Genomic DNA, 27,654 nt, shown 5'->3' with positions numbered 1-27,654 from the left:
ATTGAACATCTATAAAATCTACGTAGTTGCGTATAGATATTTTCCAGAGAGGGACATAATAACTCCTATCTTTACCAATAAAATGTATATGCTTTTTTTGTCTTTTAAAATTTATTTTATTTTAAAACTAGAATAAGTAATTTGACATGAAAGTGAAAATAAAACTGAGAAACTGGGTGGACAAATGCCTTTCAAGTCCTCTGAACAGTTTCTGGGTCACTGTCATATGCACTGGAACTAAGAAAGGTCTTGAATAGATCCATCAGTTCAAAATACATTAAAACTGGTTTGTGAGGGTTTTTTTGGTGTTTTTTTGTTTTTTTTTTTTCTACGGTGGGACCTGATATGTGAAGTTAAAGGGAGATAGCAAGACAGTTTGCACTTAAGCACACAGCTGTGCACAGCTCAGAATTAAAGGAAAGCAAAAAGCTGCATTATTTCCATCATATTATGGTTTGTAATGTCACCAGTTGAAGATTCTGAAAGTTCAGAGCTCAGATTCCTGCATATCTTCTGGCTTAAGGAGTCAGGAAGACAAAAATACTAAGTCAAAGAAAAATAGTCCTAGACTTGGAGGAAAAGGTAATTTATCTAATTTAAAACTTTTGGTAACCAAAGAATAGAGTGTTGCTTTATTTCTATGTCTGCCTAGTCTATTCAGGGTAGCTGTGCATCATATGCCACCACAGCATACATTAGACTTTATGGGACAATCTAGAGAGGGATGTAGTTTCTGCAGTTTCTGTTAACTTCCAGTGAGAGATACAGCCACTCAACTTCCCTTAGAAACAAGGGTTTAATATCCAGAAACTTCTGGGTGAGGTACATGGAAATCAAAGTTATATGTGTTAGTTGCATTGCATGAATTTTTTTTTTTTTTTTTTTAAAGTTGGCACCACTTGCAAGATTTTCCCTTAACATGGCCTGAAGAAATTTGCTCGAGAATAGCAGCTGTTATACTTTTCTAGCTCCTGGTGTATTCAGTGTTTAATTTGACTAACTCTCAGGATGGTCACCGTGGTGAGCACCAGAAGTATCAGAGAGGTGTGACACCATGGCCACATCTGCAGTTTCTCTGCAGATGCAGGACTAGGATAGCTGTAATACACAAGTGTATTCACTTCACCTTAGGTCGTGCTTAATTGTTTCTTTAAGGTAGCTGTTTGACTGCAGTTCGACTAGATGATTGTTGTAAGCACCTTCCAAGTGAACCATTCCATTCCATTCCATTCCATTCCATTCCATTCTATTCTATTCTATTCTATTCTATTCTATTCTATTCTATTCTATTCTATTCTATTCTATTCTATTCTATTCTATTCTATTCTATTCTATTCTGTTGCACAGCTATAATGAAATCACGTGATATATTCAGGAACTCAGTGTCTGGAGATGATGTTTTGTCAAATCAATCTATTAGCCTGTGTATTCTTCTCACTAACTCATCTCAGTCCTCTCCTGAAATTTAAATGAAAAGTATATGGCAATAATTATATCAGAATTCTTACCAATATGCATAATCATCACTTTGTGCTATTTGTAAGAAAATAGTCTCAGAAAACATGCTCTTAATTCAGTATGAGGCCAGATGTTTCTGCACACATAGTCCCACATCTCCTCAGCCAGAGGAAGGCTCTGACCTAAGATACATAAATGCAGATCAGAAAAGCACCCTCCATTTGATGGATGGACACGAACCCAGTGCATCCAACACATCGAAGGCTGTCATTCATGCCAAATCCCTTTCAGAATGTGAGACAAACTATATGCTTAACATAATGTAAAAAATAATTAATGATGGTGGATCAACATGTTGCCTTTTGATGAGTCAACTTAAAATTTTGCTTTTATATGATATTCCAATTTAAAGAATAACAGAACTTGCAGAATTCTTAAAATAGTTTTCTGGGATACATCGCGTTTCTTCCAGTTTTAGCATATGGTACATGTACATGGGACAACACTACAGAAGAGTTAAAATGACGTGGGAAAGATGCTGGTATGTGTGGATTGATTTGCATTTGCCATACATCTTCATTTCAAGTCTGGGGTTCCTACAATATTTAATTAATTTTCTCTACAGCTTTGAATGGAGTGCAGCTTCTATTAAGTTTAATTAGTTTCCCTGGAGGCTTGCAGGGTAATGGTACAGCTACTAAAGGAGAGCAGCTTCTAATTAAGGGTAGCTTCTAAACAAAGATACATGTAGTTGAATACATTCAGTTTCAGGGCTGGGTTACTTCAATGAGGCAAAGCCTTATGTTCAGACATGGATGCACTATGGGATTAATAGACTTGAAAGGTGCCAAGATAACTAATCTTTTACATTGTGTGACTCACAATTACAGTGAGTAAGCATTTTTACCATTTGCTTGCAATAGAGAAACAGATACTACTCAAAGATGTGACTGTTTGAGCTCTTTATGAAAATGTGCACCAGGCAGTAAAAAACCCCACAGTTGCATCAAGATTCAACTACTCCATGAGAACTGGTTTTGAAGGCAAAACCTCAGCCTTCAAAAAGCTTGGACTACCTTCCAAATTTACCAAGGAGAGAGGAGCCTGGATCTAGAATCATGCAGTTGTCTCCTTGCAGATACTAATTCTTAGGAAGGCTCTAAATTGGTGTCCATTTATGTATGCTAACCTAGAAAACCCAGAGGCATTTGCTGTAATGTTTTGGCATTAACGTTGGCATTGCAGGTGGTGGTGTCTGTCACTTGTGTGATCTTCAGACAGAACGTAACTGCAAATAGCAGGGCTTTCCCAGAATAATGCTTGGAAAATATGTACAGGGAAATGCGTGTGTTCTCAATGACTTCCCTGGATCTATTTGCTAGTACATACTTGGATACCTGCACATAGAACTTCCCTTGAAAAATCTAGTTTAAAATGTGATACTGGATGATGGAGAAGTGGCCTGCATAAAACAGTAAGAAGGGGAAGGCAGGTTGTGAATGGTGGAGAAAAGAGGGTTGCACATGTTACCTTGATAATCCAAGTATTTGGGAAGATATGATAAGGAGCTGCTATAAATCTATCTGTGTTACTTTAGATATGAATTATTGTTGTGGTCTGTCACACAGGGAAAACCTTAAAAGAAGAATTTAAACCCCAACAATAAATAAAAAGAACTTATCAAGAATATGTTTCCTTTTCCAATATCTTTTGCTAAGGAAGCATAGAGCTTCTTTGATATTCTCATTTTTCAGCACGAATTCCTGCTAGACCAACAGACAATGTGTTAGTATAATTTAGGCTGCCTCTTCTTCCTGGGAATTATTAATTATGCATTTTTTAATCCTTTCCTTCCTTCCACCTTACATCTTAAGTATTTCTGCTAGTTATTTAAAATCAGTTAGTTCATATAAAAAATTGGTACTTTCCCTAAAAATAAACTTGCTACTCTGCCTGTCTAAGCAAGCAGTAAAATAAGATACAATAAAATACTGTCTCTTGAGGTCTGCTGCTAACCTTATGGCCAAAATCAGATCTTGCAAAATATTTGGATCTCAAATGCTTTCATGTTTCAACCCATCTTAAATGCCTAACTACTCTTGGTGACTTTTGGCCACAAAATGCAAAGACAGGTTCTTTGCTCCATATTTAGACATCTAAAGAAGTAACCCAATTTTCAGGAATGTATGGCAAGCTTCAAGAGGATTAAAAGACGCTTAGTACCTCTGAAAAACATGAAATCATACAAAGTTTAAGAACTTAATTTTAAGCCGCTCTACTTGGGAAGGTTGACTTTAACTTTTTTATACCCTGCCCCTGCTATAAGAAGGATAGCAACGCATTTCGTGCTCTTTGAAGAGTGCAGTTGTGATACTTTAGGGAAAATTATGCTTATAGAACTGGTCATCTGGGACACAGGTCTTTTCCGTGAACACACAGAAACTATTGGAAAAGTGAGTGGCTGCAGCACTTTTAAAAGGAAAAGGCAAAGAGAACATGATAATTTAAACAATTGGATGTAGAAGGTCATAGTCAACATCACACACTGTCATACAACTTTCACTTAAGCAAAGAGCATTCTTATTCAACTGCATGCAGAACAGAACAACAGGACCACGGCTCATTTTAGGATTTGCTGCTAATATCAAGAAATGCCCTTTAATACTTGGAATGCTTCTAGCTGTGGCATTACACTAATGTGCATAAGTAGCATAATTTCCTTACAAGTTAAAAAAAATAACAACACCAAAACCAACTTGGAAGAAATTCTTAGTATTTTTAAAATTCCGTGACTTCGGTCAAAGGACTGAGAAACGAGGTATTAAGGATTTCAGGCCTGTCAGAAGCTTCCTCCAATAAGAGGGCTTCTGTCATTCACAGTTGGGCACGTTCAAGATTTCCTGTGTTACTTACCTTCATGCTGACAGCTTGAGTGTCTCAGGGGACTGTGGGATTTTCTTTCCCCTTTTTTTCTTTTCAAAGTGTTTTGAGTGTCAGAGGGAGCTGAGGAGCAATGGGAAGGAGTGAGAATGAGATGGGTTTTTTGGTGTTTCAGCTACTCTCTATTAAATATATAAAAAAAAAATTGGCGATTTGTTAAGCCTTTCCCCGCTAGCTAATATTTAAAAGCATTCAATTAAGATTTTATAATGTGTCCAATGAGTTAAACCACCCCATGATATTAGAAAAATATTACATATATAAATAAAATACATCAAAGCATTAAAAAGCTATTACACACTCTGAACATAAAATGGCAGAATAATGATGGATCCTGCCATGCAGCAAACATATTCAAAAATATTATCTTCCTGGTAATGAAATGCCATCCGTTTCATTTTAAGCTAAATACGTTAGACATATCAGTGGAGTCTGTGCTGACACAGCAGTGAGTTGAAATTGAAAATCTGAAATTATATATATGATTGGACACAGTGTTAAAGTAATTTATAGGAAAAACCACAAATGTGCTGGGTCTGCACCTTTTGGTGAACTCATTTTAGAGAATCAGATAGAGGAAAACTCTACCATTTCTAATGTGCAGTTAGAATGGCAGCTCGCCAGGGCCCCAATATATTCAGTATGAGGGGCAGAAAAAATAGGAGAGAAAGAAAGAAAGAGGCTAGGGAGACTTGATTCAAATTACAACAATTCTGCATAAGCCATCAAGAAAATGGCATTCGTTTTCATCGCTCTGACCTAATATGATATAGCAGCTGTAGGAACTGTATTAGCTATCAAGACAAGTGGGAGATAACGGGGAAACATTTAGAGAGGGACATCAGGATAGGGCTAATTTCAGCTCGGCTGCAGATGCTTCGCATGCTTTGCCATGGAGAGCAAAGTGGCAGCAGGAATCATTAGGACGATCATCTGATACCCAAGGTTTAGGCTGAAATTCAGGTTCTGCTGACTGGAATGGAGCCTCAGATATTATACACACACACACACAGACACAGACACGCAGACACACACATACAACCCTTTCCCCAATGTGCACTGACAATTTCTCTCTCTCTCACTCTCTCTAAGTACTTTATTCTTCCTGGCTGGCTCATCTCCAGTCAACGAAAGAAAACCAAAGAAACAACAAACATCAGGAAAGGGTTTGTGCATGGAGCAGCTCTCTATGCCTTACTTTCAAGTATCTTTTATCCTATTTCTTTCAGTTCTTTCCTGAATTCAGAATGTTTTTCATTTAGTTTGAGAAAAGAATTGGAGAAAGAGGCAGTAATTTACTATTAACACATGGATTCAGTCCTAGTATTACTATTACAGTTATTAACGTGCTAAGTTATAGCATTAAATAAAATTATAATTCTTTATTACTTCTTAATCAGAAGTAAGGTAATTAGTGTGGTGCAAAATACAAAGTTAGATGTTATCACAGAGCAGCTACTTTCTAAGCAGATCAGACACACAAGCCATTTGGGGGTTTTATATTAATCTTTTACTTAATCTCCTGCAAATGCCCTAAATTAACCTGATTTTTAATTGTCCTGATTTTCTTCAGACATCATAGCAGTCAGGAAACATGAAAAGAAGTGATGACTGGGACTTTGAAAAATATTTCATATAACTCCATTGAACCACTGTTCTTGTGAACAATAGAAAAAAACCATCTTTTAGCTTTGGGAGCAGTGTGTAAACAGTGTGTGTGCACTTAATTTTGGATGGACATCGCTTTTTTTCTAATGTTAGTAAGTATTATCTTTTAATTTTTTTCTATTATCTGAGTATTATAAAGAGAAGTTGTTTTCTGTCTTGTTGATGGAACATCTACAAGGTTTGTAGAAGCAACCCATTGCAGTAACTGGTAAATCATATTCCGTTCATTTGAGAACCGTGACTGAAGATTTATTGCCCATAGAGAAAGAAGCCTGTGTACATTGCGATTACTTTTTTACCACCTTGCCTTCCCTGCAGCCAATCACATGGTCCTTTGGTGTTGGACAAAACTGTTTTGCTCCGTGCAAATCAGAGAAGGTCTACCACACCACCCTGCTGGAAAGCTCCTCCAGAGGAGCCAGCCATAACTTTTCTCCCCTTAGCTGTAGATGAGTTTCCGCTTTATAGTTCCTGTGTAAAGTCTTCACCACTAGTCCCACACTGTGGCAGGTTCCGTCTTCACGCTGGCAAGAGCTGTTAGGACCAGACTTTCAGTCCCCTTGAGTTCTCACTAATGTTGGGTCCCAGGGACATATTTCCAGTTTGAATTTGGGGTCTTTAGAGAGCTGCTGTAGAGCGTTCCTGTGAATTTCCTTTCATTCTTCTCAGAGAAGCTCTCACGGTGGCAATTTTTATTGTTAAAAGCCCCTCAGAGAATGATATAATGAGGAAAAGAAAACTTCATCTTAAATAGCTTATTCTCTAGCTTTCCTGGGCTTTTTTGTCTGCCCCGTGGACAATCATTACACTTTTTAAGTATCACTCTCTACAGTGTTCCCCTGGGTCTCCTTGCTAAGCCTTCAGGAGGGCTGGTGTTGACTGGAGTCTTTTCCTAATTTTACAAGGCAGCTTTGTGGGCATTTCTCACCTGAAGAAGTTATACAATAGAAGCAGGACACATATGTGGCACATACATACGTATGTGTGCCTATAGCACGGAGTTACAGTGTAGGACAACTTTTCAGCACTTTCCTGTTTATGTGTCTATCACTGTCACTGACAAAAATATTTCCTCAGTTCCCTCTTGGTTCTGGTTATGTTTGTCCCAGAATACTTAAGAAGTGCCAAGACTCCTACTAACTGCCAGATTTACATTACTTGGAGTTTACAATAACAAGATGGGGGCCATTGCTCTGATGTTTGTAGTCGGAAGGATTGAACGAAAGAGTTCCATCCTGGTAATTACTTACTGAACAGAACTAATCTGGATCAGGTGATGTTCAACGAGATCAAGCTTAATGAATGATTACAGATCTGTAATCAGCATTGTACAGCATATGTAAACATTGGCTGACTTGTATACACAAGACACAGAGGACACAACCGTGAATTTTTGCTCTTTATGAATTATCAAATGAGTTGTCTGCTGGGAAATGGGACATCTCATTCTCTCTGCCAGCCTGGTGGTGGGTCGTGATTCTTCTGTTCCTTCTGCTACTACTATCGTGTTTCATGCAAGACTTGGTCTGCAGGCTAGAAGCAAACATGATATTTCTTTGCAAGTAATAAATTTATTGCATTCACCCATGATGGAAAACTGAAGTTAACATTGGTTTAACAGTTAGGGCTTTTAATGAAATACCGCTGAAATCATTGCAATGAATAGGGCCGATGACTCACAAAATTAGACCTTTTGGCAAATTAGTTAATGACTGATGAAACTGCCTGAAAATCTCTGCTCATCAATGGGATGTCAACAACATTATGAAGTGATGGAAGAAATATGCTAAGGTGGTCTAGTGCAATCCCACAGTAGTGTATTATCAAGCAAAGAACAGAGAGAATTACTGTTGGCATATCTAGATATCCAAATAGACTTACTCTGTGATAATCAGTATTAACTCAGTACTTTGCTTTTGTTAAATAACTGTTCAATTGGATCTTACTTTAATTACACCAATGTAACCCAAGTGGCAAGGTTATTCAGACTGCAGACAATTATGGCATTGACAAACTTTTTTGAGAATAATGCTAAACTGCAGTAAATTAATGTTGTAAATGTGTCCAAGCTATTTTTATGTCTGGAGATAAAATAGAAATGCTAGTAAATTATTTGGAAGCCCTGAAAAAACTACATACACTTGAGAATTCGAACAAGTTTGCAATTTCGTATCTTTTCCTTGCTGTCTGTGGAGAATTGTATGAAGTGCTGAGAATTTATGATGTCAGGACAAAATGGATATCCTCTGTGAAAACAAGGGGCACGATGTTAAAGAGCATCCAAATCTGGAATGGAATTTTTCTAGTGCCAAAAAAAGTCAGTCTGAAACCCAGGCAGCTTCTCTTTGGAGTATGAGCTAGAACAGATATACCTATGTTGCTTTCAAGTGAGGTCTTCAGCAAAATGGAACTGTGCTTATGTAGGAATGGGCAATACGGGCAGCGGAGCCACAGTGAGCCCAAAGAAGGAAATCTGGGAACCACAGTGAATGGCAACCTCTTCTGGGAAGGTGCTGAGTGATCACATTGCATCTAAATTTTTGCCACACTTAGGGTTTTTATTGGAGGTAATTAAAATTGAGATTGTCTTGCAGACATATATTGCTACAGTAAGTGCAGAGATTGCTATTGTTATTGCTATCCCAAATTTCAATCTTTCCACTTCTTCCTTTCCTACATAAGGGATCTTCCAAGTATATAAAGATATTTCAAGTGTGTAACCACATGCATAATAACAGTCTCATTCTCCCTCCTCAGTCTAAAGACGAAAAGTATTTAGGTAACTGGATTGGTCACAGAAGTGGGTAAGCCTCTTTGCATGAAGGTGACTGTCAGCAGTGGGACCAGGAAGCAGCTCACTCCTTTTTGCCCTCTCAGAATGGATTCTAGAAATTAATTTTTATCTAATCAAGGAGAAATTGGGATTGTGCCCCAGTATCAGGTTTCATGGTGGCAACTGAGCTGTGACCAAGTTGGAGATAGCAGAACCATGGCTTCTGATGATTTACACATATCTTGTTTTGTTAGTTTATCTGGTTTCTGTGCTTGCGTTGAAAAGCTTTGATGAAAATCTTCTGTCTGAGATCTGGTTTTGATGTCTGGGCCTGACCTCAAAAGGAATATTTGGAACTTCTGCCAAAATACTGGGCCAGATCCTTGTCTACACTGTGCTGGCATAAATCTAGGACTGTCCCATTGATTTCAAAGAAGTTACTGCAGGTTATACGCACCAGCAGGCATAGCTCAGAATGTCATTGCTCTGCTGGGGCGAATAGTGTTCACTTTAGATGAAAGTGTCACCACAAGGTTATCTGATTTTCCTGTTGTAAGTCGGAATGTATGTGCTGCTTCCTATTTGTTGCTGTTGTACTAGGTAGCCACGTTTGTTTCAGTTTTGCTCTCAGTTTCACTGGGGATCCTCTCAGATAGCTGCATTTGTATTGAACCTGCTGTTGCCTTAAATCTGAATGTGAGATCAGTGATTGGCTATGCTTAGCCAAATTAATTATTATTAACAGAGTTAATTATTATTAATATTAAAATAATTATTAACAGAGTTTTATGGTAATGAAGATGAACATAGGCTTTGCCCTACATAAAAGTGATAGATGCTTTGGAAATGCCTGGTGACAGCTGGAGAGATAGGCAAGACCCTACATCCAAGTGGTAGACTATCTCTTCTCACAGCCAATATATCACCGAACAGAAATGTAGTTACTGTTTACAACTTTCCTGTGTTTTCCTTCAAAACTTCTCACATGCTTGATATTTCAACTTTTGATAGTTAGGCAGTAAATGAGATAGACAATCTTCAGTAGCAAGATTTAGATGGAGGCAAGTCCCTTTCCTAACGGTGTAAGTGCTTTTGTCCAGTAGTAGTAATACGGATAGGGATCAGGGTTGTTAATCTGTCTGTAATGGGGGTTCCACAAGGAAGGGGGAAAAAACCCCCAAAAACCCCGGTAGGTGCTTCTCTTTAACTGGTAGTAAACAATGTCGGAATCGATGTGTTTTTCTTTACTCCTGAGCTGTTGCTTAGTGCACTGGAAAAAATTATATTTCTTTGCCCCATTTAATAGTCACCGAAAAACCCAAATGTGTTGTCCAGCAACACCTGATAAGAGGGCATGTTTTTCTGCAACTAAGTGAATAAAATTATCTGAAGCAAACGTAAATGTTATCACTGGGAAATCTAGGTAAAGATGTGATGTAGGGTTTTCCCAACGTTTTAAGGTAATTTGTATCCTTTATGGCAGACCCATAATGATGCAAATTGCCATCAAGTAGGATATTTCAGGCCATTGAAATGCCATAAAGCTGCAGGAGAAATAAATTATCGTCCCTGAACTTTGTATTCAAATGGCTGTTGTGAGGAATGAACGTAAACCAGTCTCAATGGTTCCCCAAGTCTGCTGGGCACCATGCCAGCCAGAAATTATTTCATTACAGTAATTCTTCGTTGCTGCCAAAAGAAAGAAAAAAAAATAGACAAGAGACAAATTCATGTATAATATTGATCAGGCTGAATTAAAAAGCTTATATGATCTGTGTTTTAAAAAGCAAAAGGAAAGGAAAGAGAGAATAAGAATGATATTCTTTGAACACAGAACTACAATTTTGTAGTTTTTCTGTTAATTCTTGTTTTCTGATTTCACTGACACTTTGGGCCCTTCATATCAAGGTCTGAAATGAGTTTAATTGTACAATTGAAAGAATAGATAATACCTTTTTTTCAGAATAAACTTTTGACCCTTATTTGTAAGAATCAAGCTTGACTCTACACTATAATTTTGTCTGACTTACTTTGCCAATGAGTATTCTTTTTACTCTCTATACACTTGAGGTATAATCTAAAATTTATATGACTACAAATGAAAAAAAAAATTACTTTTTATTGTCATCTGAAATTGATAAATCTGCACAAAATCTGGTCAGAAGTATTTATTTAGGCCCAGAAACACTTTTCTGTGTGCTAGTAGATAGTTACTGTTCCTTCCCTTCCCTTCCCTTCCCTTCCCTTCCCTTCCCTTCCCTTCCCTTCCCTTCCCTTCCCTTCCCTTCCCTTCCCTTCCCTTCCCTTCCCTTCCCTTCCCTTCCCTTCCCTTTCCCCTTCCCTTCCCTTTCCCCTTCCCTTCCCTTTCCCCTTCCCTTCCCTTTCCCCTTCCCTTCCCTTTCCCCTTCCCTTCCCTTTCCCCTTCCCTTCCCTTTCCCCTTCCCTTCCCTTTCCCCTTCCCTTCCCTTTCTCCTTTCCTTTTCTTCTTCAGCTAGGAGCATCATCTAAAAAGACCTGAACTGAGACTGAGTCTTCGGTAGGTGCGGCATGTCCTCAGTTCCAGGCAAAGTAGACAGAGATCATGTCTTACCTTGCCAGGTATATTCTGTATTCAAAAGCAGTAATCACACTACCCAAACAGAACTGCTTTTGCACTTACCTGGTAGCATACCTGCTCACTCCAGTGTTCCTAGGAATGATAATGTCTATGTCTAAAAGAAAAATTTCTTCGGATTTCCCTTATCTGTTTTCAAATTTTGTGTAGAAGTGTGTTGGCTCATTTCATTGACTGCATAGGAACCTTAGATTTTTTACACTTTAGCAATATTGTTTACAAGCAGAGACAGATATGGTGTTATAGTCATATAAAAAAAAAATAATGTTATTCCTTCCTGTGTCCTCCAGAACCTAAATGTTCTACAAGTATCTACTATAAAGTCTGCATATTTTGGTACCCATTTATTTGGAATTATTCAAAAGTAATCTGGACATAGTCCTGGGTAACTGGCCATGGACAAAAATGTTCAGGACTAGGTGGTCCTGCTCGAGCAGGGGGGTTGGACCGGTTGACCTCCAGAGCTCCCTTCCAGTCTCAACCATTCTGTGATCTGTGGTTTTAATACTTGTTTATTCTGAATGTACCTAAAGCATGGGTAACAGAAATGTTCTATAAATGTGAAAATAAATAAAGTAAATAGCAGGCGGTGGCAAGAGTGGAGGGACAGATCTTGGAGCAGGCCATCCTGTCAGTTTGAGCGTGACTCATATACTGAGTGTGTGAAACAAATATATTTCTGGAACATTCAGTTCTCTGATGCCTAATAATAATCTGTTGTTTTCAACAGCAAAAAATATAGAGTGATGAAGTCCAAAGTTTTCCAAGCACCAAGCTGCTGGCTGCTAACTATACCCTGCCTTTAGTGGGTGTCAGAGACTACGGATGGAGCCAGCAGAGCAAGAAAGGTGAACCAGTGCTATTCAGGAGACCTATGGGGGCAGAATGTGTGGTCACTCAGACCTCTGTGCCCCATTTTCTCGCCCCAGGAACATAGTTCCCTTCCTCTCCAGCAAACTAGGGTAAGAAATGCTTATGCTGCATGGATAACTAGGGAACCTAGTGGTAAGTGAGGATCTTGAGGTCCTGATGTGTCTTGGAGGTGGTAGGTGTCCAGGAGGACACTGCTGTCTTTAAAGGCCTGAGAAGTCTGCAAAACAGCAAAGTACTGTTATCCCGGTGTTACAAACGGCTGAACCATGAAGCTAAGTACCGCTTCTCCAACAAGGCCTGTGACCATGCAAGGATATGAACCCAAGCCTCCAAAGGACTCAGAAAATCTTATCTGTATAAGTAGGAAATGTTGTTCAAACATCTTTCTTTTCCTGAAAATAAACCCATTCTGACAAAAACCCCAACTGTTACCTAATATGACAATACTTCTTTTGTCTGTGCTTTTTTATAAGCAAAATTATCATTAAAGAGTAATGAAAGAAAGCTGTTGTAGTCTACCTGGTAAATAATATTGCTAAGCAGAATTTTTAACACTTGTGACTTACAGCTTTAATACACCAAAAAAAGGAGTTTAAATAAAAACCCAACCCAAACCAAAAGTTATTTTATTTTCATTCTTTCTTCTGTAGTGTTAAAACTGATTTGAATATTTATTTATTCATTCGTATTTATGAGCATTTTTTAAAGCCTTATCTTTTTCAAATTATCACAAATTTGGTTTTATTTCAGTTTAGATTAAAGTTTGAAAGGACATTTGCAAGGGTTTTGTATTCTCCACAAGGATGTTTTCTTCTGATGGGATATCTGAGATGGCGAATGTCAGTATCAAAAGGAGAATTGAATTATAGCCAAAGAATTGCCATATTTATAAATGGTACAGGAATGATTTTTTCTTCCTTCAGAAAATACCTAATAGCCCAGTAGAAATAAATGCTGGAGGCTATTACTAAGGCAAAGATTCTAGAGATGTTAAGAAAATTTAGATAGATGCCAAAATCCACCATCCATTTATCGGATAACATAAACACAAATGAATTTTCATATGTAAGTCATATATTACCTAATTTCATTAGAAAAAGCCTGAGCAGTTCACAAACTGTAGTGATGAGGCAGCAAATGAAAGGCAGTCTTCTGTAACTGTATTTTATACAGTCTTGTATTTTGCCCTGAAACTCTATCTACTACATCTGTAAAAGCCTTTTTCCACATGAGATACAGACCACCAGGAACTTACTAGGGCAGTTCAACATTTCATTTGGCTTCTATATTCTCTTGGACTTTTTCTGTGAGAACATTTTTTTATAGAGTGGTGGTACTAATAATAAGGATTTAATTTTCTATTTAAAGTGGCATTAATTATGTGCAAACGCTGTACAATTTCAAGCTGGGTTTCCACCTTGTAATTTTTCTCTGTTGTAATTGAATGAAGTTACCTGTGTTCTTCAGCATTAGTGTTTTCAGACACTACCTGGCCATTTGTTTTTATTGTGCCTTGCAAAGGACCAGTAGGATGCTCTCTATGATTAAATTCAGGCGAACTGACCAGCAAGTGCAAATTGAAGAACACCAGGGTAGTCCCTTTTTTCTCTTGCTGGTGCGAGCTGTTGCCTCTTTCTGACACTGAGTGTGGTTCTTTTTGAAGTAATTTATTATTCTGGACTCCTTTATGGGGTATAAGCCATTAGTATGTTATTTGTATTTTTATTATTGTTATTTCGTCATGCCCCCTCCTCATGACACAGGGTTCCAACTGTGTTTGCAGAATCTGTTCAAATCCCTTCAATTAATTGGCTCTTTAAGGTGTCCTGAGTCACTCTTTTAGGTCGATTCAATGCTTATGGAATTCTCAGCGAGAGGGCATCTCGCTCAAGTAAAGAGACAGCATGGAAAAAGTGAGTAGGTAGTGAGAATGAAGGAATACTCTTGCTGGGATGTGGGTGACCTAAGATGAGCATCTTCTAAAGCTGGAGTGAGAAAAATGATTTTAAAAGTGAGAGACAACTTTTAAAATCCAACTTAAGACCAGAAGAGCCAAAATGGGAGGAGAGGATGGAAAAAACACTTTATGCTATTGTCTGTAGTACTGAATGAAACATCTGTTGCATGTTACATCCAGATCAAAATTTGCCCTCTTTTTTTGCTAGTGATAGCAAGTTAGGATAATAATGGAGACCAAAAGGCAGGGGATATCACCACTACCAATGGAGACTAATCTTTTCATTTTAAGTGACAGTACAAGTCCATCCAGAATGGAGAGTTGGATCCAGGACTGCCAGTGCCTACTGGTCTGCTGTAGTCACTCTTTCCCTTCGAGGGATGGAGTGTCCCCATTCAGTGCGCAAATACCAACAAGGCATCAGAAGAGTGCAGGCAGATGGCATTTCTTCATCCCTTCCTGATCACCCTCTAATCAGGATGAAGCAATAAAATGTTTAAGGGCGCGTGAGCCCTCTTACTGGGATTTCTGTGTTTCCCTGAACCCAAACGGCTGCTGACAAAATGAATCTCTGCTAAAGGCATTCCCTATTTCAAACAATCACAGATCTGGCTGAGATCCTTCTTTCTGAATGCTCACATTTTCCTCTCACATGCAGAGCTGCTGAGGGATGGAAACAATGCAATTTTTAAGGAAAATGTAATACATGTAAAGACGTAAACACACGTCTTGAAACACCGCTATTCAGTGGTATAGTTCAATCTACACAGAATAAAGCACTCAGCATGCATGGTGGTTTGCATTTTGAACCAAGACTTCACCTTTTTCTTGTTAAACAGATTTTTTGGACTGTCTCTTTCTCCTGGTTTCAAAGACAGGGTCTTCTTTTTTGCATTTCATGTCTTTAACCCAATTTTATTGAATGAAATAATTTCCCAGTACGCTTCTACGTATGAAGCCAGAATGAGATAATTCATAATTTCACTTTTTCATAATTTAGGAATTATTCATTACATGCAGTTTTAACCTATGGTAAACGACACAGGTCACAACTGAAATCAGGGCCAAATTTTATTAGACATAGTGCAGGTTTTAAAGCAATCTCTGCTTGGAAGAACTTAACATTTTCATGGATAAGAATTAAGAGTTAACTTCTAGAGCTGGCCATCTAGCCCGGGCAGAGGTAACTTAAGTTGCCAAGGTCCTGATGTTTTTGTGGTAGTGGATTGTCTATGCTCAGGCTTCATTTATAAGACAATTCTGTCTGTTCGAAAGGCCCGTCTGAGTCCTTATACCTCTGACATGACTTAATTGCTGTTTTTATAACCCCATTTTTTTGTATATACTGATGCTTCTGCAGTGGTCGTGTGGAAGATGTAAACAACTTTGACCTTTGATTTGTGCAGAGGTCTCTCCGGAGTGAAGTGATATTGGGGGGTTGGAACTAGATGATCTTTAAGGTCCCTTCCAACCCTAACAATTCTATGATTCTATGATTCTATGCTCTTCTGGCATGGTACAGAATTGGAGTATAACAAGGTTTAACACATGAAACTATATTTAACATTCAGATACCTTTTATTTTCTAACAGACTTTGTGACACTTAAAATTAAAATAGCTTTCACAGTAATAGTTTGCCTATTATTATTATTAATTACTGTTTTATGTCTTTATTATTTAGCAAAATTCACAATGGCTCACCGCAACACTGCAGACAGTTTTACAACCAAAGGTGCTTGCTTGTCTGTTTCTTGCATTCTGTTAAATATTTCTTATTCCTTCAGACTGCACTACAAGGACCATTTCACTGTCCCCTTTGGCTTCTGCATCTTGCTTCCAGCGTGAACAGACAGGTAATAACCATTCAGCAGGGCCATTACCTCTTCTAAAGACTATTATCAAAATGGTCATTATACATAATGGAGATTATTACAGGCAGCTTGAGAGATTTTTTAGATACATCTCTACAGTAATAGGTGGCCCTTTTTAGCCTTGCACATTGGTGGGAACAATGCTACGGCACAAAACACACGGCAAATGTTGCTTTTTATCAAAACTTTTTTAGATTTTAATGTCTTTCCAAGATTGACTTCTGGATTAAAATGATATTTATACACCATCTGTGAACACTACCTCTTGATAAGTATATCAAACTGTAAATGCAACAATGAAGAATTACAAATTTAAAAGGTAAGCAAGGTATATTTTCTTCCTTAAAAACTATGAAGTTATGAGTAAAAAAAAAAAAAATGTAATACAGCAGTTTTCCAGGCAGGCATACACTTTACAAAACATTTAGAACCCAATTTTTAAGGAATCTCAACCCGCTCCCCTATGGAAAAACAGGCCATGTGAAATCACTACTTGTTCTTTTTACGGAAGCGTTTGTTTTCCAATTGATGATATTTCTTTTCCACTTTAAGTTTGAAATGCAAAATCTTAGCTAATCCAAGGCATATCTCCAGGGCAGTTGAGCCTAAATCTTGAAGAGTTGTGTCTTTTCACTCTACTTCAGCAGCTTTCCCATTCTGTCCACAGCACTTATAAGAGTATCGTTTGCGGCCCTGCTTCTGCACTGGTCTGGCATAGGGAACTGGTCCAGGGGAACAGGCTGGGTGGTGGGGGAGGAGGTGGTGAACATTTTTCCAGTTTATTCATGACTCTCACCCTGAGGAGACTGACATTATTTATACACATCCTTTGAAATTGTCTGTGTTGGGAGGCACAGCTCCAGTACTGGTAACTACGTCTCTCTTCCTTTCAATTCTACCCTGTGTTAGAATCACAGTTCAAAACAACCCTCTTCTAATAAGAGCTGAGTGGATACGGGATTATTATGAGTATTTTCCTTGTCTTGATTATCCCTGCTACATGTTGATTATATACCTTTCTCCTTAAAGAACATTCTCTCTTTCTTTTGGGATATAAGCTCTGCCTAGTCTGCTTCTAATAATGGCACTTATCATTTGAAGGAAATCAGAAATGGACTCCTTACCTAGTCTTTTATTTTCCTTTCTCTGCCATGTACTTCATTCATCTCCTTTTTTCATTTTGTTGCAGCTATACGGATATCTCCCAAACACATTGTACTTCTCATCACACAGTTCTTGCCGAAGTGATGCATCCTTCCCTGAGTCACACCCTCTCTTTCTGACACAGCCCTGGCTAACAGGAGAGCACTGACCTTTGAAATGTGTGTGATCAGGCAGTGCAGAAGGAACTCAGGCAATAACAAGTGCAACCAAAAGGTGATCAGAAGAGAGATTTTGCCCTGGAATATGTTTTCCATAATCCTGCTTAATGATGGAGGCATTTTTTCACCCCTTCAGGGTTTTTAATCCCAATCCATTATCCTCCAACAGCCTTTTAGACTCAGACAATTATGAGAATCTAAATGTGTGCAAGGCTTGCAGAGGCGCAGACACAAAGACACCTGACATAACTTTTATTTTTGTGGTTTATGCAGTGCACATCAATATGAACAGGACCCTTCTGAGCAATGACAACATCTATGCCACTTTGTGGTTCACTCTTAAGCATCCCCATCCTCCGGTTTTCAACAGGTCTTCCTTTCTCTTCTCATCTGTCCTGCAGACATCAAACACTTGACTATTGTTATGTATCCAGCCCTCATGGCCTCCAGAGTGCAGGCATCCAGGAGCTCAACTCTTTTTCTGTATTAAAATCTCACCATTTGTGGCATCAAGGCACCTGTTACCCAGCACTTTTGATGTTAATAAGTTACTGTGCCGAGTGACAGCAACTGACCAAAACAAGCTCTTTGGCTCAAACAACCATTGGAAATAGAAGCCTGAAGATAAAGTTAATCAGGAAACATTTCTGCTTTGGGACCGGTTGCTTTAAATCACCTGAATCTGTGATGCCCCAGACAAGATGATAGCACATAATGTTATTATTGGTTGTGAATTCGTTTTCGGCCGTCCCCCCACCCCACCCTCCCCCAGTATATGTAGGTGTCGACTGGGCTCTCTCTGACAGCTCTTCCATCCTGTACGGGAAAATAAGTTGCTGTGGCAGCTTGGAAGTCTTGTACTCCCCCTGTCACACAACAGCTTTTGTCATTAACAAGGACTTGGTCCAGGTCTGTGATTTCTGTCAAGTGAAAAAAATAATAGTCATCAATTAATAATACCTGCATTAATTTAGGTTAGCCAAGAGGGACTGCCACACTTAAAAATCACAGCCAGAAACCAGTCACGTTACAGCTATCTCCCTTCTTTTCCTCATTTGCAGGAGCAAAATGGGTGGGTGGAACAGGGGCAGTAATAGGAGGTTTCTTGATAACTTTAACATTTAGTCAGACCTTTTTCCTGTTGCCAGAGCCTCTGAGGGGTCTGACTGCATGAAATCCAGGAACTGTCACTTCACTTAACCAGTGGCACGTAGATTATTTGAAAGAGAGAAATGAAATGTACGGTGGGAGGGGAATTTAAATAGAAAAAAGATTCTTATTTTTTTGAATCTTACCTATTCAATCAATTTGCCAATTTGGGTCTACAGGAAAAAGCATTTTACTGGCTGGACAGCCAAACCTCACTGCCCCTTACACAGCAGTTAAGTTAGGAGCTGTAAATGCTTAGCAGTATGTGAATTAGTTTGCTAGTTTGCAGTATCCTTTGAATCTGATGGAAAAAAAGGGGGGGGGGGGGGGGGGGAGAGAGAGAGAGAGAGAGAGAGAAAGCCTGCCAGCTATTTGTGAAGTAAATGTTCCCATTTCTTTTAAAATACAATAGCGAGTGTAATTTTGTCACATGCATCTGTTGCTATCACCTCTCACTTTGTGCTGAAGTGCTCACCAGAGCATTTACAGAAGTGATTCTTCCTCCCACCCCTGACATCTGCCACCGAAAATGCTGCATTATTCATCAGCGTGCTAATGGCAGGTGATGAGATCTTTTCACGCTACATCCCTCTCAGTAGGTGTTTATTACTCTGTTCACCAGCAGCCCTGCTATTACTGCGGGGCCAGAAGAACTCTACATACTCGCTTGACAGGTAATGGGAAACGTGCTCTGCTCACTTGGCTCACAAGTGCAGATGAAGGTTATTACTAGGGCAGCTGCAATATCGTGGGTGCAAAGAAGACGGTCACTTTAAGTGAACAGCTTAATTCTGGAAATCCATACAAATCATGTCAGCACCGTGATAATCCATCTTCTTTACCTTCTATCATTTCAGCAGTCATCACACTGTAATAATTTTCTCCTGGTTCACCTGTGGTCTCTATGAATAACGGGGCGGGGGGGGGGGGAAAGGAGATGAGTTTGGCTTAGTGTCTGACGATCACACTGGTGAGGAATTTATCTCTGTCTAGTAAGCAAGACGCTGTCTTGTATGTGTGTGTGCCCGCGCGTGTGTGCATGTGAATGTTTGTGTCTTTGAGGAGGGGAGAACCTTGCAACCAGCACTGAATGTGTGTGTTTAATTTTAAAAAACAGCTTGACAAGAAAGGCAAATCTCTACTGATTTATTTGAAGCCTTGTGACAAAAATTATAGAACATAAACATGCCAGAGCACAGGGGAAATTGAAGGAGGAGAAATTATTTTTACTCCAGAGAGCTCAGTTCACTAACAAGCCTTCCCTGGTTGTCTTCCTTCTAGCTTTCTACTTAAAGACATTATACCATCCTGAGCAATCCATAAAAAACCTCACCCCACACCAGGAATAAGCAGACTTTTTTATAATTTAAAGACACAGCCTCAATTTCACTTAAGAGGTAGAACTTTCTGAGCCTAATACATCCTTTTCTGAAACAAAAGGTGTGCTGTCTCTGCAGAAATCTCTTGAGTCCCTTGAAATGAATGATGTGGTAAGGTGCTGTGTTTTTTGGAATGTATCCTTCCAAAAATGAAAGCGAGCGGGATTTTGAGACAAGCGAAATTGGCTGCAGTTTTCTGCGTGCTACAACAGCTGAACTGCACCTGTTTCCCTAGTAGTACTGCCGACAATAATTAAACAAAACCTGAGCTGGTAAAGAATGAAATTTTTATTCTCATGAGACTTTTGTCTGATAAGAAATAAGAAACTCCTGTTTCTTATTTCCATGAAATAACTGCAGGGTCATTTATTATGCCTTGCGGAGGGAAAATGCCTTTTAACTGGGGGAACTAAAGGTAAAGGAAAAAAACCCCAGACACTTCAGGTATCTATTTTGTTTTCCCTCCCTCTGTTTTTGGCAAGTACATTTATTTTTGTCTGTTGAGCTTCTCTATCGGTCCAACCTATAAACTTTTAGATGGGCACTAGAGACTAACATATGCATCGTTTGCAAATTAAAAAGTAGCACAATCCAGAGATAGAAAGGAAAATAGATGCACGCAGCAAGGCTTGTCAGAGCCGTTAATAGTTACGTGCAGAAGTAACTGGGATGGGGAGACAATAGAGTGGTCTCTCTCTGAGGACAGGGAAAAATCTCCTGTGTGGGAGTTCACTTGCACCTGTGACTGAGGGGTGCTTGGTGCTGGGGAGGGAAGGTGACGAGTGGCTGGGTGTGTTTGTGGAGTTACAGCTGCAAAGTGTTAATCCTTGTCTGGGCTTTAGGCAGGGAAAACAGAGACAATCCTGGAAATGCAAAGCATTTTCTGTGAAAATAATTAGTCTGCCTTATTTACTAAAACGTTGATTTCACTAAAGGATCTCTCTGCATTCCAGTGGTAGTAAAAACGTAAGCTGCAGTTTATTACTGGCTGTAATTTCTCTGTTTCAGTATACGAATTTATTCCAACATAGCTTTAGCTGAAGGGTTTAGTAAAATGGTGACAGACTGAGTAAGGAAGAGATATAATTCTCCTAAGATTTAACAGGAATTCAGTTCATAACAAGACGACAACACGGACAACTTTGCTATAATTGGAAATGATTAATTTATTTGATTTTTATATGATCAAAATACCGTTAAAAGAAATTTCTATGTGCAAGCAAAAGACAACATTCATGGCTTTCTGTTGCTAAACATATGTCATTTATGATGATGTCAGCATCGCCATTGAAATGTAATTGTTATAAAAATGTAAGTCCTTGCTTTGGGCCCAGAAAGTGTTTGAGTGGAATTACATTTAGAAAAGCACTCTGCTTACTTTTGATATTAATAAAAACCCAGTAAAGATCAATGTTTACGCTAGAAACACACCTAGATTACATAATGCTGAAGCTGAGAAGGAAATAATGACCTTCTCCTTACCCTAACTTCCCCTTCAAAGTTGCAAAATAACAATTTGGACATATGAAAGCACTCTGGTAGTTTTCCCTTGTCACATAAAAATTTTTAAGTCTACCAACAGAGATAAGAAGTGAGTAGGACAGAAAAAGGTAAAGAAAACTCTAAAATAATCAATATTAATGTTATTGTGCTATTGACCAAAAAGAAAAAGTGACCTACAAAAACCTATGAGAATCCACATGGGGGAAAATATGTTTCTAATTAATATCAACTTCCATTCCATTTCTACACAGAAGGGATTGCAGAGTCTTATATCCAATCTGCTGAAGATGATATCCAACAGCACAGGCGAAAGATTGTAAAACACACAGTGAAAATAATAGGAGAAAGATCAGAGTTTCTTTCATAAACAGGTTTTAAACTTGAGGTAGCTGAGTTCAGTGTACTAATTTGGACTCCTTTCAGAGGGAGGAAGCAGCCAACAAAGTCCTGCAGCTGAAGTGCTCTCCGACCCTCTCTCAGTCACCGATGGTTAGGTGAAGAGGGCACGCAACCTCTTCCTATTCGTGGGAGTGGGAACATTTCCTTTCCAGTAACCTAACAGAAATTTTTAGGAAAATCTTTCTCTAACTGCATGGTAACTATAACTCGCTAAAGAAATTTCTCCACAAAACTTTTTAGGAAAAGCTTTGTCTTTATTATGATGCACAATAGAGATTGCATCATAGACTAGAGAAGCCACTGAAATATTTACAATTGTTGTTGGTTCAACTATAGTTTGGGTGGTCATTTGAATTGCTCAGAGTTGCTGTGACCTGTGATTTCATCTGTTCACTTCCAGCTGTGCTTGTTACATGAAGGTGAGTGCACAGGATAAACCTAAAACATCGGTGTTTTCCCAGCAATTTTTTGCCCTTACATACCTTTTTGAATAACAACAGATTATATAGAAAGTCAATACTTTTAGAAACTGAAAGTGACTTTGGTTGATCACAGGGTGATGACATGACTTCCAAGGAGTCCGATGATGAAGGAAGGACTGCAAGCAAAGAAAGATGAAAAGAGAAAGCAACTCACACAGGAAAATCCCCATTCCTTTGGCAGCACGACTAATTTCATGCAGGACAGCTAAACTCCAAGTTTGGAAGAGGAGGTGGGCTAGTGTCTCTCTCACAAGATCTTATGCAGGATTATTTCCTTTTAGCTTTACATATTGGATACCCAGATTTTCACCGGTTTATAGTGATTTATAGACTGCTGCATAGCCATGCTGGCAACTAACCATTTTTTTTCAAAAAAGCTGCTAATGGTGTTAAGGGAAAATTGAATACATGGAATGAACTATGTAGTTAATAAGCTGGGGACTTAGTTGAAAAAGGGGTCTTTTTGACTTTGTGTTGGTTGTGTTGTTTACACTCATGGCTCATTTGAGGTGAGTTATTAAAGTAGTTTTGGTTGTTTTTTTTTTTTTCTTCCTTTTTTTTTTTTTCTGGAAAACAAACCCTTCTCTTCAAACTAACTCTGAAACTGGATTTTTTTGGGTTGAGAAAAATGACAGCGATGCTGATGGCACTGCTCTGGAGGAAAGAGAGCAGCTTTCTCTGTGGCATTGATCTGTACGCAGGCTGTCATGTTCGCCTTGCCCTGATGTCCTCGGGAGGATGGAGGTACTCTCTTCCTTAGAATGGCAGTCAGGCAAATTGTCGAGAGATGACAGTCAATAACCATCCACCCTAGATTAAACAAAAGAAGTTGTTATGGACTATCTGCGAATGGAAAACAATGTTTTCTCATGAGGTACTGTCCACCTTGCCTAGATGCGATGTAACATCTGTGCACTTAACTCATGTTAAGTTGCCTTAATAAATGACTTTGTTGGTGTGTTAACACTGAAATGTGAGTCTTTTGAAGTGTCTTCTGAGGAAACATACTTTTAGTCTAAAGCCTACCATAGCTGACTGCTTCTATACAGCTTTATCTGCAGTTATATGGTTCTTACATTTTTTCACCCAGTGCACTTAAATATTTCTTTCTCCCTTTTCATGGTCTAATTTCATATATGCAAAGTAATTGCATATATGCAGGCACAAGCTACTATTACATTCATTGTCTTTATAATGGTAGTAGTACAACATACATCAGTTAATCCTGAAGCCTAAGCTTAGTTTTGACCTGTGATAATTCTGTATATAGCCTTACCTGTACCATAACAATCTCTGCTAAATGCATGGAAGTTGTCACAGTTCAGAAGATTAAGCACAGGTGTCACTCTTTGATAGGGTAGGGCCTTTCTGTTTCTCAGTCTGATTCCTCTAAAGGGAAGACTTTAAGACCTGGATGCAGTGTAGAATGCAGACACTCCCGTAGACTTTGGCCTACAACTAAAACCATGTTCTTCTGATTTCTTCCTGGACCGTAAAACATTCCTCATCATATCTGATGACAGCTATCTTATATCTAGTACTTTAAAAAAGGGAACCATGAAAAAGGAAGTATTTTCTTAAATTCCTCTTTTTTTCCATATTTCTTTTTATTATTATTATTATTCCTAAACTTCTTTCTGTGATGAGTAAAAACTCTGGAGGAGCAGGCTCAAAGTGGCTGTCAAGCAGATCTTTTTTCCCAAAGTAAAAGGTGCTGACAGACAAAAGAACTATGTCATGAAAAATTTATAACCAAATTTCCCACAACAGAAAAGGGGCAAAACCACCTCACATATTAAATGCCAAATCTTCATGCATATCTGCTCCAGTGCTGATTCAATGGCAAAATAACTTTCAAAATGTTTTATGGTCCAAAGCAGCTATAAAGTAGCTACACTTGTCATTTTAGTAGACTAAAATCAGAATTATACTAATATTCAGTGGGGTGACAGCAATATATTATCTTGTCAAGCAGGAGATCTCAGTTTGCAGGAATACATTGTAGGTTAGAGAGAGGAGCTGTATGAAGGATGCATTTAATTACATAAATAATAATAACAGTAGTGATAAACTATAAAACTAGTTTTACACACTAGAATATATATATTAACATGTGGATATACATATTTATATTCGTATAAGAGTATATATAAGCTTTCTTGCAAATACCAATGCATATTCTAAGCTAATGTCTCATCTTTTACATACCTTATGGCTCTTATTTGTATAAATGTATTTTTCAGATTAAAATAAACCGCAAAATACTTTTCAAATTAAAATAAGCTATAAACTGATGGGCTCAGCATTTGACCCAACATAGAAGGATAAGACTTTGGATGTGCTCGTTGATCTTAGGTTGAGCATGAGTCATTGATATGATATGTCAGTAAAACCAAGCTAATCTGATTTAGGATATATCAAGCAAGATATTTTCAGTAAAAGTAGAAGCGATATTAATGCTGTTGTACAAGGTACTGGTGACACCAGTCACCATGTCCAATTCTTGGTACTTGGAAAGGTGTACTCAAACTGGAATGGGTGCAGAAGAGGGCCACTGAGAAGTCAGAAAACAGGAGACATATCACATCAGAGGACCCTAGACAAGTTTGGGTTGATGGACCAAGAAAAAAATGACTGTTGTATTTAGAATCACTATTGTGTTACCCCTCTGAGAAAATCTTTTTAATGGACTTTACTGCTGGTACCCAAGGATATGAGGAATGTAGCAAACAAAAGGCTGAAAATTTGCGTTATTTCCCATCATGAGAAAACTGAGGTTTTAGAATAGCTTTGGCATAGCGGAAGACATGAATCCTTTCTCCAGATCTAAATTCTTGTGAGTGATTTAAAAAAGGACGTAAAAGAAGTCAGGTATTTTAACTGTCACTGGATTATTCCAAAACAGCTGGTACTTCTGGCTGCAGCAGCTTCCTAAATTTTGATGACTGTTTGACTAACCCTTTCAGTGTGTATAAAAACTTAAGGTTCACATCAATGACAATCCAAGATAAGCAATGCAAAAGTATTTTTTCAAACAATAACAAGTTATAATGCCTGCCTTAATGCCTCTTGGTAAGTCATGGCCTAAAGAAACTAGACGCATGTAAACAACAAAATAACTATTTGAAAGTCTTGATTCTATAAACATTTGTACAAATTCTTTCAGTAAGCTTGCAGGTGGACTTGCACAGGCACTGATTTTTTTTTTTTTTTTTTTTTTTTTATGATTTAATTGTTTTAAATTGCAACGACAGTAATCTTTTTGAATTACCTTCAAAAAACAACAGTTTAGAGACAAATGTTCAGGTTTACTCTTTAATTTAAAAGATTTATTCAGCTTATAATAACAAAAGTTAAAATCAGTAATGAAAGTCTTTTTGCAATAAAAATTCTGTCAGCTCTAACACAGAAAAAAATGCCACCACTCAGTCTAATAATTATTTTTTTCTCTATTTTTTAAAGAAAAATTTCAACATTGATGTATTGTTGCAGAAGACTTTGTATGATAAGAAAGAACATTTTCTAGCAGGAAAATATTCCCTTGGTAAAATTTCCTCCAGCTTTAAAAGTGCTTTATCTGACTAAGGAAGAGCAACAGTAAAATGATTACATACAGAATTCTGTCAACTGTGCTAACTACACACATCCCCCCCTTCCCAAAAAAAGCAGAGAAAAATTCCTGATCCTAATCTCTTCCAGATATTTAAAACTCAGATCTTATTTATAATAAGTTGTAGGTAACGAGAGGGAAGGATGGTCTTAAGCTTAGATTATCCCTTCAACAGGACTATTAAGCACTAATTGCTGCATGTGATATTAGGTCTTAGGCAGGAAGCAGCAATCTTATTGAAGATTTCTATCCCTTTATGTAACATGACAAGGGAATATTAAAACTTTCTAAAACTGCTTGGTTACTTCTTGCCTCCACTTGATTGTATGCAACTTCTTCTGCGAATTATCCCAAAGGAAGACACATAGATTTTATGTTTCCTGTCTTTAGATTATAAAGCCAGTTTTCTTTTTTCTTAGAATGTAGTACTATGTAAAATACATTCAATGTTTGATAGAATATGGTGGAGTCATTCCTTCTCAAACAGAAAATAAAATTCAAGAGACAATCCTCTCATAAAGTAGAAAAAAAAACAAAGCAGAGAATGAATGGCTGCATTTTTATTTGTACACATGAACCTACTTAATTATACATCCATAATGTAGTCCCAGATGCCCTGTCTACTCATTAGCTCATGGTTTCTTGTAGCTATTGTAACAGCTGGGTTTCTTCAGGACATATTGAATTTTGAAGAGGCCACTGGCTTTGTTGATCAGCTAATGAGGGCATTCCATGCGAAGGGGAGGACTGGACAAAAACATAGTTAGCCTTAACAGAAGGAAAACGTAAGCATATTAAGGTTGACAATTCTGTGGAAAGGGCACAAAAAATATGTTTATTTAATAGAAAACTTATCATACTGTTCACATATACAGTGGTGCTGTTTAGAAATCAAACATCTTTGAACTTGCAAGTTTGAAGATTGAAAGTTGGTTAGAGTTTCCCTGGGGGGAAAAAACGCTTTTGCTCTATTGCTGGACAACATTCTGCATCAAGTAAAATGGAAAATAGGTTAAGGTGTCTTTATAAGCAAACATCTCCTATTGATTTAAAAATCCAGCCTGGCAAAATACAGAGTAGATATTTAAAATGTGCATAGTGCATGAAATTACCTCACATTATGGGTAATGCATGCCTTGTAGCAATTATGTCACTTATGCTTACACTAATTAAGTGTTGATGTGTGAGCACTAAGTTGCAATGATGTTGTTAACTAATGTACATAAATATTCCCTTTAAACTGTAATTGCACTTTGCCATAACTTAAAAGAAGATATGCTCAACTGGAAGTATACGGTTCTGCTACCTTAATGAACAGATTACAAACTTCAGACTGTCAGTAAATACAATGCTTGAGTTCTAGATTTTAACTCGAAGGGGAAAAAATCGTTTTGTTGTGGATATTACCCATTTAAAAGGGCAGCAGCAATGTACAGGGTAAAACAGTTCAGCCCACAAGGGCTGAATATCCCCAACCTGAAGGATGCAATGTGACTTAATCTGCAATTTATTCGCAGTAGACATTAACTGCACTGCCTTTCTGTCAAAAGAACAGAGTTGATCTTGGGAATATTTGTAGTGTTCTACCCATTTGGTGAACACAAGATTTACGGTGGCCTAAAGTTAATGTCATTTCACTTTTAACACTGGAAATC

This window comes from Chroicocephalus ridibundus, chromosome Z (assembly GCF_963924245.1).
Source record: "Chroicocephalus ridibundus chromosome Z, bChrRid1.1, whole genome shotgun sequence".
NCBI classification, from domain to species: domain Eukaryota; kingdom Metazoa; phylum Chordata; class Aves; order Charadriiformes; family Laridae; genus Chroicocephalus; species Chroicocephalus ridibundus.
The sequence above is the reverse complement of the archived record's forward strand: the minus strand, read 5'-3'. Positions refer to the sequence as shown.